Here is a 10,551-nt window from a genome sequence, read left to right on the forward strand (position 1 = left end):
GTGCCTAATGAATTATGAAGGTGTTTCTCTTGAGCACAACATATTTTACTAAGGGAGACCTTATGTTCTATCCACACCCTAGACATCAATTAAACCTCTGTGAGCCTGGCTTGAAGTGGCTGCGGGAATCAAGAAAGGTAAGATATGAAGTGGCAACGTGAAGGGAGATTTTACTCTTTTCTCTTCTTTGAAGGCAGCATCCATCATAGTCTTTATTTTATTGGCTTCAACAATGCTGATGCTTTGCTGACCCAGGGTTTAAGAATGCTTTTCTGCTCACCACTGTTATATAAACCCAGCAGCTACGTTCTGCTCTGTGAACAATAAGGCCTTTGTTTGCCAAAGCAGCATAGCCCAACACTTCAGAGCTTTTTAACCTTTTTCATATTGTGAATACATTTGCAATTCATGCCGGTGGGATTATGGAGACTTTCTCTAAATCCCTGGTAGGAAGAAAAGAACCTCTTAATTTTTCCTGAACTAGGATGACAAACCAATTTTTCCTTCCTCATTTACGGGTTTAAAAACTGAGCCTCATGACTAGGCATTATCCTGAAAATCTCTGTGAATTAATAAACCTAATCTAAGAATCAGAGGTCTGCTCCAGTAAGAAGGAGCAGCTGCAGGCAGGCACATTCATTCAGAAATTACAAGCAGAGGATGCTTCTATTGGAGGAGAGAAAGAAACAAAATTTAAAGGTGATTTTTACTAGGAATAATTGTCTCAGAAGTTCTACAAAATATAGACAAATACACAACAAATGTAGAGACACAGTAATGAAATATTTCATAGCGTTCAGTCCAGGGAAGATTCAGGTTTTGTGGGGACATAAATTTACACTTGTTTAGAAGGTTCCCTTTGAGAAAAAAAAGTACAGATTTACAAATAGGAAACAAGCTACAAAAGTAAACAATTTTTTGTTGTTTGAGAAAATAAATCCCAACAAATTAAAATGTAAATAAGCTGTCAATATCACACACATTATGACATTCAGAAATATATTGTATCAATGTTATTAATTAGCTGCCTGACACATATGTATTTTTTGGCTATATGCCTTTTGTCATATGTAGCAATTTTTAAACATGTTTTAAGGAGAGAATAGAAACTTAATTCACTCCAGTATAGATGATTGGGGGGAAAAGTTGTTAATAGTTTAGAAAAGTTTATTTCAGTTTCCCAACTCTTTATTGGTAATGCCACATCTATAAATTGCTATGCAGTTACTTGTTTCAGCCATGATTCTTGCCCTAAAGGAAACTCTTGGAGACTTCTGTAATTTCGATTTGGTGGACATGGTTCCCAGTGGCTCCTACAGAGGAGCATGTTTATACTGGCTGTGCCCTCCTGCTTCACTGCTCATGCCAATCCCATCCTTGCCTTCCCTGTGATGATCCTCACAGGCCAATTCACACAGGACCTTGGGCCTGTTTTTATCATTCTCCTTAGGATCAAAGTTGCTTGATCCCAACTTTGTCCCTTGAGGGACAGCAAATTCCCCTGTAGTAAAATTCCTGGTAACAATGTACAATTTTAAGTGTTTGATAAAGTATTAAAACCTTTACTTCTTTTAACCCATAGCATATTAAACATTGTACTACTGGAACTCATACTTCTTACTGTTTGGTGGCTACTCCAATACAACACCAAATATGTTCTTTATTTTTATATAATGAACATATACTAGATAATTTCTTCCTGAGAGTTGTCCTTATAGCTAGTGTTGTAATTATCAATGATATCAGCAATGTGAACTGTGAATCAGAAGTGATTTCCCAAGGAACTGGTAGGTTTCTGATCTGGGACTAAAATTGCTCATAGTAACAGAGAGAATAAAATAGTTTATCAATAATAAAGTAGAAAATAAATTACAAGGTACACCAAGAGTCAAGTTAGCAAGAAATATAATTTCCCTGAGAGAATAGCCTTCATGTTTGCAAATGTGTGAGATTAGAGGGAAGGCAACAATCACTGACTGTTTGGGAGCCATAAAATCTTGTTATGTGACCTTTCCTTTTTGGCTTATAGGGTCTTTCTCTACCCTCCTCTTTTCATTCCTCCATGAGAAGGATAGTAGATCATTGAGTATAGAAGATTATTATTAGAAAGGTATGGCAGATGGGATAGTATTTTCAAAAATGGATTTTATAGGATTCTGATGTCCATCTTGCTACACACTCACTCCCTTGCTGGCTTTGATGAAGCAAGCTACCATCATCTGGGTTGCTCTATGGAGAGGGACACTTGGGAAATAACTGAGGGCATCTTCCAGTTTATACCCAGCAGAGAAAAGAAGTCCTCAACGTAAAAATCAGCAAAGAACTGAATCCTACCACCGAGAATATGCCCTTAGAAATGGATCCTTCCCCAGCCCACCTTTCAGATGAGACCTCAGCCCTGAACAACAGCTTAATTGCAGTTTTGTGAGAGACTCTGAAACAAACAAACAAACAAAAACTAAACTGAGACCAGATGCCTGACCCACCAAAATTGTAAGATAATAAACTCATGTGTGTATGTGTTTTTAACTGCCAAGTTTGTGGTAGTTAATTACACAACAATAGATAATGCAAAACATTAGAAATCTTTGTAATAGAAACACATTAAGTAAAAGAAAACATTAACATCGAGTCTGGTTTACTATTCAACTTTCCAAACCATTATTTAGCAACATCATTTAACTTTCTTCTCTGAAGTTCTTGCTTTCCAATTATTCCACCTTCTTTTTTTTTTAATTCTTTTTATTTCATCATATTATGGGGATACAAATATAGTTAAGGTTACATATATTGGCTTTGTAGTCCCCCTCCCTCTTCATGCCTCCCCCCCACAGTCATAGCTTCTAGCGTGTCCATCCTCCAGGTGGTGCGCATCACACTCATTATGTAGGTATACACTCATCCCCTCCTCCCCCCTTCCACCTGCCCGCCACCCAATAAAAGTTTGTGCTTTTTTGACATTTTGGTTACATTTTATATCTTTGCTTCTCCCTAAGAAGGGTTAGAGGTATGCCCTTCCCCCCCACAATGCTCACCACATCTCTAAGATGTGTGTCTACCCCTGTATTCTCTATGTGGAATTTATTCCTCTGTTTCTATATTGATTGGATTTCTACTTCCTCTTTCTATAGACACAAATTTGAATTATTATAAGCATTTTGTTTTTTCCCCTGGGGTTTCTGATGCTTTTGGCTTTAGACATGACATTTTGTTAAAAAGAAAATTGTCAATAGGACCAATATTTTTGAAAATACTTGAGTTCTATTTCATTCAATTAAAATGTGTTCAAGAAAATTCAATTTTAACAAACAAATTGTTGCCTAAGGCCACATTCAAGAATCAAGAATGTGGTTAAGGACACACTCCCTGGCACCAGATGCCTGGGTTCAAGCACTAGCTTCATGACTCTGTGACCTAGTGCAGGTTATTTGCCCCTTCACCCTCTGTTTCCTTAATGCAAAATGGGAATTACAGTAACATCTACTTCATAGAGTGGGTCTTAGGATGAAATGAACTAATGTTTCCAAAGTGCTTAGAATTTTGTTTTACCTGGTACATATATAGTAAGTACTATATAAGTATTTGTTGAATAAATTTTTTTAAAAGTTTTAAAATTTCCTATTCATGCAATGAACATTGAGAACACATTCAAGATCCAAAATATATTAGATAAATAATTTAATTTCCTTGTTTTTAAAGTTTACAGACATCAAAATAAATTTAATTATAAAATCTCCATGCTTTTTTGCTATGGTGATATGGTCTTCCTCAAAAGAGAAATAGTTTGCCAAAAGATATATTTTAATTAATCATTATTAAATACTAGAACTAAAGTTTTAAAAAGGTAATATTTTTAATTAATGTTAATAAGAGCGAAAATAATTTATACTAAAATGTAATTTTTTTGGTAAGTCATTAATACGACTACAGTCATAAATTTCAGATTAAATATACTTTATTATGTTTGAGGTCAATGTTCATTTTATTTTATATTACAATATTTGATTTTAATATTGAAGTCATTGAATTTTAGATAGGGAAATATATTTATTTATTTGTATATTGCATTGGCACCAGATATATTCACTTTTGGTGGCTTGTGAGTTTTATTGCTGGTTACAACCTGAAATAGAGTAGGACACCTTTCAGATATATATTTTGTTCACAAATCAATACAGATATTTTGGCCTTGCATGTTATATGAATTATCATGCTGATATCCTTGTCTGTTTTTCTGAGATCAATCTGAACAACTTTTCATTTATCTGGTTATACTATGAAGAGCAGATGGGCTCTTTCTCTTGAAAAGTACACCTAGTCTTACATCGGTCTAGCAGGAAAGAAGCTGTTTTAAACCAAATCCATTGAGATCCAGTGATAAGATTCTCTTACGTGTCATTGGAGCTTGTTCTACAGAATGTAATATTAAAGGTTAGGTTTCATTCTGCTTGAGTGGAATTTCTTAACCAGGAAAACACGAGCAAAGACAGCCTGCGGAGATTTGACATGACAACTATTCTCATTTTATTGAAGTACAGCATGGACTGCAGATGTCCATTTATAGCTTATTTGAAAATCTTTAACATTCTTTGAAGCTTTGAAAAGTATTTTTCCCAGAGGAAATTTTTTTTTAAGCTACAAGAAGCTCCTCACCATTTTTATAGTTGCTGGTATAACTGTACAGTATCTTGTTTCCTATTTCAATGGGAAGTGATCAAATGCATTACAGCTGCTATTTACTGATGACCAAAAGTAAACAGACAAATTCAGTCCTATGATTTGCTGATGACTGTATATTTTATTACAGACATAATTATTAGTTTAAAGAGGTAGATGTTTATAGAATGAATAATCAATTCTTCCTTTTCATGATTATTACAGTCTTTCAACTTCCATAGTCTTTCCTTTCCAAAGGTTCCATTTTTCCACACATATTATGTGCAAAAAAAAGAGTTGAGGAAAACTATAGTAGTAGTTTGCTTAGGTTGATTATCATTCTTTATTTTTTTACTTCATATTTTACAATAAAACTTTAAATACAACTCAACCTGTCTCATCATTTAATAGGATAAAGAGGTTTTGGAATCTTAATCAATACTACATATTAACTTAGAAAATGGAAGTCAGACAAAAAAGCAATTTATAAAACAATGGCAATATTCTATTTCCTCCTTGAGAAATGAAATACTTTTGGTAAGAGAATTCTATATATTTGTGCTCCTAATGAAATTTATTTTTTAGTTTAGTTAGGGAATAAAAGACCCCCAAAGCATGATAACGAGATGATATTTTTAAGTTCTCATAGTATATTGCCAGTAATTTTGCCAACTATTTTTCATGCATTATCCAATATATTCACAATGCCCCATGATGTGAGCACTGCTAGTATTATTCCAAAAGGAATTTCTGACAATATAAAATATTTGAAAATATAGTTTTGGTTTCCTATTGTTGCTGCTGTGACCTGCAAAATACCCAAGGAAATTGCTGGTAGTCTCTCATCATAAGATGTTTCCCAAAAGTAAGCATAAGAAAATATGGTTTGAGATAAAGAACAATTATTAGTAAGCGGATGCTTAAACAACTACTTAAAGACACTGTTATTTGTTGTGCACTTTAATTTGGGCACTAGAAATGCAGCTGAGAGGAGAATAAAGCAGTGATAGCAAAATACAGCAGTATGCACGAAATTATGTGTCAGACTTGTTAAAATACAGATTCCCAGGTTCCACACAGACATTTTGCACCAGGAGGTCTGGACCACACACTATATGTGACACTGGATAACCATCACTGCCCTCCAGGTGCTTACTTTGTGGTAGACTTTTAAGTATTAATAAAATGATACTTAACTACTTCACTATATTCCATATATGACCTTTACTTAATCCTTACAGTGACCATAACATTATGAGACACAGATTCACTTGTTATCATTACATAAATGAAGAAAGGTTTGATTAAGAAAATAAAATATATTACCTCCCCTTCATTCAAAAAGCTGGAGGCTACAGAGCCAAGGTTTGAATCTACTTTTTTTCCCCTCAAGCCAATATCATGATTGTTGCATTTTTCTCTGCCATATTTTATATTTACTTAGACTTTTTCACGTTGAAACCCAAAAGAAAACATTTTCCAGTTTTGAAGTGCACAATAAATGTTACTAGAATCAATGGGATTGGGGTTTAAAAATACTAACAGCTAGTGACATGGCAAATTATCAAACCATCATATAAAGTACACATATTTAAGGTTCAGGGATATTTTTATTCTGTATTTGTGACTGTAATTCAACCTCATATTTAATTTGAGATGTGCATTTGATTTGAAACTTTAAGTAAATTGAAGGAAAAAGAAGTGATAGATTTTCAGGAATAAAAAAGGAATCACCATCGTTCTCAGCTGGAAAATAATTTGAAATGTTTTCTTTAGCCTATGAAGGCCTCAGGGGCATGAACAGCTGTTTTTAATTTTTTTGTAATGCAGGACCTGTTACATTGTGTGTTGAAAGTTCTATAAATGTTGACTGAGCATTTGAGTTTCCCATGGACTACAGCCTTCACACAAAAGTCCTTTGGTTGAAAATATTTATCTAAATTGGCTCGAAATAATTTTGCAATGATATTTATTTCAAACATTCGTTGCTCACATACTGCTTTCTTAATACAAGATCGTTTGGCTTCCCTAGGAACATGCCAGCTGACTCATAGGTAACATAAGCACCACGAGGCACAGCAGTTGCTAAAGTAAGTTTTTTTCCATGAATAACTGAGCGAATAGGCTCATAAAACCCCTATAAATTGTCACTTCTCAAGTTTATGGTTTCCCTGGGGCTGAGGCAATTAAAACTTGAGTTTTAAGAAAAAACTGTCAGGGTCCTTTCAACTCAGTATATATTTACCTAAGAGAAACAAATTTTTTACAGATGTTTTTTAGAGTGTGTGTATGCTTGAAGACTTACTTATTTTACAGTATATTATTACACAAGGAAATTGAGAAGCTGCCCTTTGAAAAACAACTTGCCCAGCATCTTAAGCATACATTGTTTTGGGGTCACTCAGTGTTTCTGGATTGGAAACTAAAGACTTTTTGTATCTCAATTTTGTAATAGAAGAATGGCTTATATCCTTTGAGTATGAATTCATCATTTCCTTAATTATTTTGTGCTTTATTTGAAATCTGAGAAGAACAATATCAGTAGTAGGCTTTCACCAATACATCCTTTTATTAATTACAATCACTTTCTTTAATTTATTGGTGGATTAGTGAAAAAATGAAAAATACTCTCTAATGGTACTCTAAGAAATTGATCCAAATACTTAAAATATTTTTAAAAACCTTTTCTTAGTTTTAAATATTTAGTATTCATTGCCTTCTTAATTTTTTTTTTTTTTTTTACCTAAGAAGAAATTCAGAGAAGCCACCCTTAGATTTTAACAGGTTTTGCCTGCCATTTAACCACCTTGGACTTAGAAATCATGGCTCAACTGTGTGAAGAAAGAAGTGATTACAGAAGAATATGTACTTGAAAATAAAAAATGTGTAAGCATTTGTTAAACTTGTTTTTCATAATTAATTTTCTCTCTGTAAAAGAATAGAGTCTATCCAAATATTTTTTCATTGCAGAACTTTTAGTCAAAACTAACTATTTATATTTATCATCTTTATAATTGTAACAGAACCCTCCCAGAATATTAATTTCCCTTTTAATGGTCTATGAGAGATTATTTACTGGAAATAATCACATGCATTATTTGAAGAAAAATATTTAAAATTATTCATTACAGCTCATGTAAAAATGTCAATGGCATGCCATCTTTTTCATAAATAAGAACCTTTAATCATGTTAGACATTTGAATTATGCTGAGTGTCTTATAATCAATCATCATTTGAGGATTTTAGAAAATATAGAACCATGAAAATAATATTAGGAACTATTTTCAAAAACTTGAATTCCATTGTAGCATGTCATTACCAATTCAGTTTCAAGTTAGTGCATCTTTCTTACTTTAAAATAGTAATGAGTGAGATGTGCACCATCTGGGGGATGGTCACGCTGGAAACTCAGACTTCTGGGGGGGAGAGGGGGAAAGGGCAGTTTTTGAAACCTTAAAATGTGTACCCCCATAATATGCCGAAATAAAAATAAAATAAAATAGTAAGGTTAAATCTCCTCAAGGGTTTGAAAAAACTTACATCTTTGTGACGTCTTATAAATATACAAACAGATAATGACTTGCTGACCTGTCCTTTAGTGATTGCTGAGCTTCATTGCCTTGGACAAAGGCACTCAATCCATTCAAATGCCTACTTTATCATCTATTCAACACTTTGCCTTCCTAGAGAGCTCATCTCCACAGCAGATTCCAGAATCTACTGAATCCAGGGACAAAAATGGGTACTTTTGGTATTATTTATATGCATGTCCTCAACACATTTTGTTACCCCTTCAGTTCTTCCCCCTAAATATTTGTTTATTCTTTAATTAGTTTCTTAAAGTTTCCAGTATCTCTTTAATTAGGAAATCAAAGAATAAATCAATGTATGTACTTAGTGTCTCAACACTGTTTTCCTCCTTAACCCAATTTCTCTCCAACCTTTCTTTCTGAATTAACTGGCTCATCATTTATATATACAATGATGGATGCAAGTTTGCCAAAGGATTGCTACCAAGTAGCTTGAGCATTTCACTGTGACTGTTCCTTTATTTGGTAGCATGGTCTTGTTCCCTGGAGATAATATCCTCTTAGGGTACTTGTCAGTACTTTCAGAATTCTATATTTAGGGTCAATTATCTAATGGCTACACTGATATATTAACATTACTACATTAAAAGATAAGCAAACTTAATGTCTTTGTCAATAGTCAATTTAATTTTCAGCTATTACAAATTTAATGTTTGCTTCACATTAGCACCTCTGTTTAAAAAGTTATTTGATGACCACATATAGGCATTACCACCTATGGACTCAAGAGTTGTCTAAATTAAAGTAGAGGTTCATTTCTCTTGAAAGACAAGTAAGCAATTTGTTAGAGGTTTGTGTATGCCATACATATATGAAGTTGGGCTATGTATTATTATGGGGGTAGTTCAGAAAAGTTAAGAAATACACGTTTTTAATTCCTTTTAACAGTAACTTTCCATTCCTCTACTTAACAATAAGCAGCTCCCAGTTTCCTCTGTATGAATTAACTCTTCTCCATTAGGTACAGTTAAGGTTTAGCATCTGTCACTCTACTAGGAAATTTGGAGGTTTCTTTTCTTCTATTTTATAAAATGATTCAACAATTTTATTTGTATTATAAATGGACAATTTATAATTATATAAATTTATGGGGTACAAGGGGATGTTATAATCCATGAATAGAGGGTGGAATGATTAAATCAAACTAGTTAACATATCCATCACCTCAAATACTTAAAATTTTTGTGGTAAGAACATTTGAAATTTACTCCCTTAGCAATTTTGAAATGTATAATACTCTAGTATTAACTATATTTTCTGCACTGTGCAACGGAACTCAAAAAAAGAATAAAACATTGTCTGAGATTTCGTACCCTTTGGCCATCATTTAAAATTTTAAATGAAACAAAATATCATTTTCAAAATAGCATCCAAAAGTAGGTGTGTTTAACCACATTCAGCTCATAATAGAGCAAATGGGTGAACAGAATAATAATTCATGCTACTGCATGTTTAACAATCTGTTAACAGAGAAAATTGGTTGAAGAAAAGCACAGGAGCACTGTCTAGTAAGAGTCAGAATGGAGGAGCTCCATAGTCATCAGGCATCTGTTGAATATTGTATCTGTGGTTAGAAATTCACATCATAGAAACTTCAGAGATTTCTGAATTCTTCGTTTAAGGTCTCAGTCACCTGTGGCTGCAATGTAACACTTGTGCTGAGTTATTCTCTGTACCAAGGAGTCATCTGCGTATGGTAATCATTCAAATCTTGGATCCTTGGCAATCCTGAGGGCCACTCAATACTTCTGCCCCAATTTCTCAGTTTCAGCTATTACACAGTCAGTTATACAAGGAATATACTTGGCATATAGACAGCCCATCATTGACTGTACTAAGTCCAGTTTATCTTTAATGGAAAAGTTGATAAAGTTGGTATCAACCAAGATGTGGTAAGGTGGGCCCCCCTGAGTATTATATTGGAAGAATAAGCAGGAAGGGTGTTGGGGGGCTTCCCTTTCCTTCACTGTGCTGGGATCTTTCTTTTCTTTGTTTTTGGTTTTAATCTATCTTTTCTTTATGCCTCTGATCTCTGAGACTAAGCATTCGCTTCATGGTCCCATACTTCCTTGTTTTTTTGTTTTGTTTTGTTCTTTTTTTTGCTTCCCCATGCTTACGTCACACTCTTGTTGTGGAGGTTTCTTCTACTCTATCTTTTCTATTCTACAGCTTAGTAACCCAGACTAAATGACCTAAACTCAGCCAATGGAACTCCGTCACCCAGAATTCAAATCTTGATCTGAGTGCTGCAAAGACTGAAGGAATAGATGAAATTAATTCATTCTAACTGGGTTATCCCAGATG

General features: G+C 33.8%; 1 pseudogene; it reads right to left on the reverse strand.

Annotated features, from left to right (window-relative positions):
• Positions 1-9,762: 9,762 nt before the first annotated feature.
• On the reverse strand, positions 9,763-10,326 carry LOC105867243 (rRNA-processing protein FCF1 homolog pseudogene; annotated as a pseudogene).
• Between the last annotated feature and the right edge of the window lie 225 nt (positions 10,327-10,551).

Source organism: Microcebus murinus, chromosome 9, assembly GCF_040939455.1.
Source record: "Microcebus murinus isolate Inina chromosome 9, M.murinus_Inina_mat1.0, whole genome shotgun sequence".
In the NCBI taxonomy this organism is placed as follows: domain Eukaryota; kingdom Metazoa; phylum Chordata; class Mammalia; order Primates; family Cheirogaleidae; genus Microcebus; species Microcebus murinus.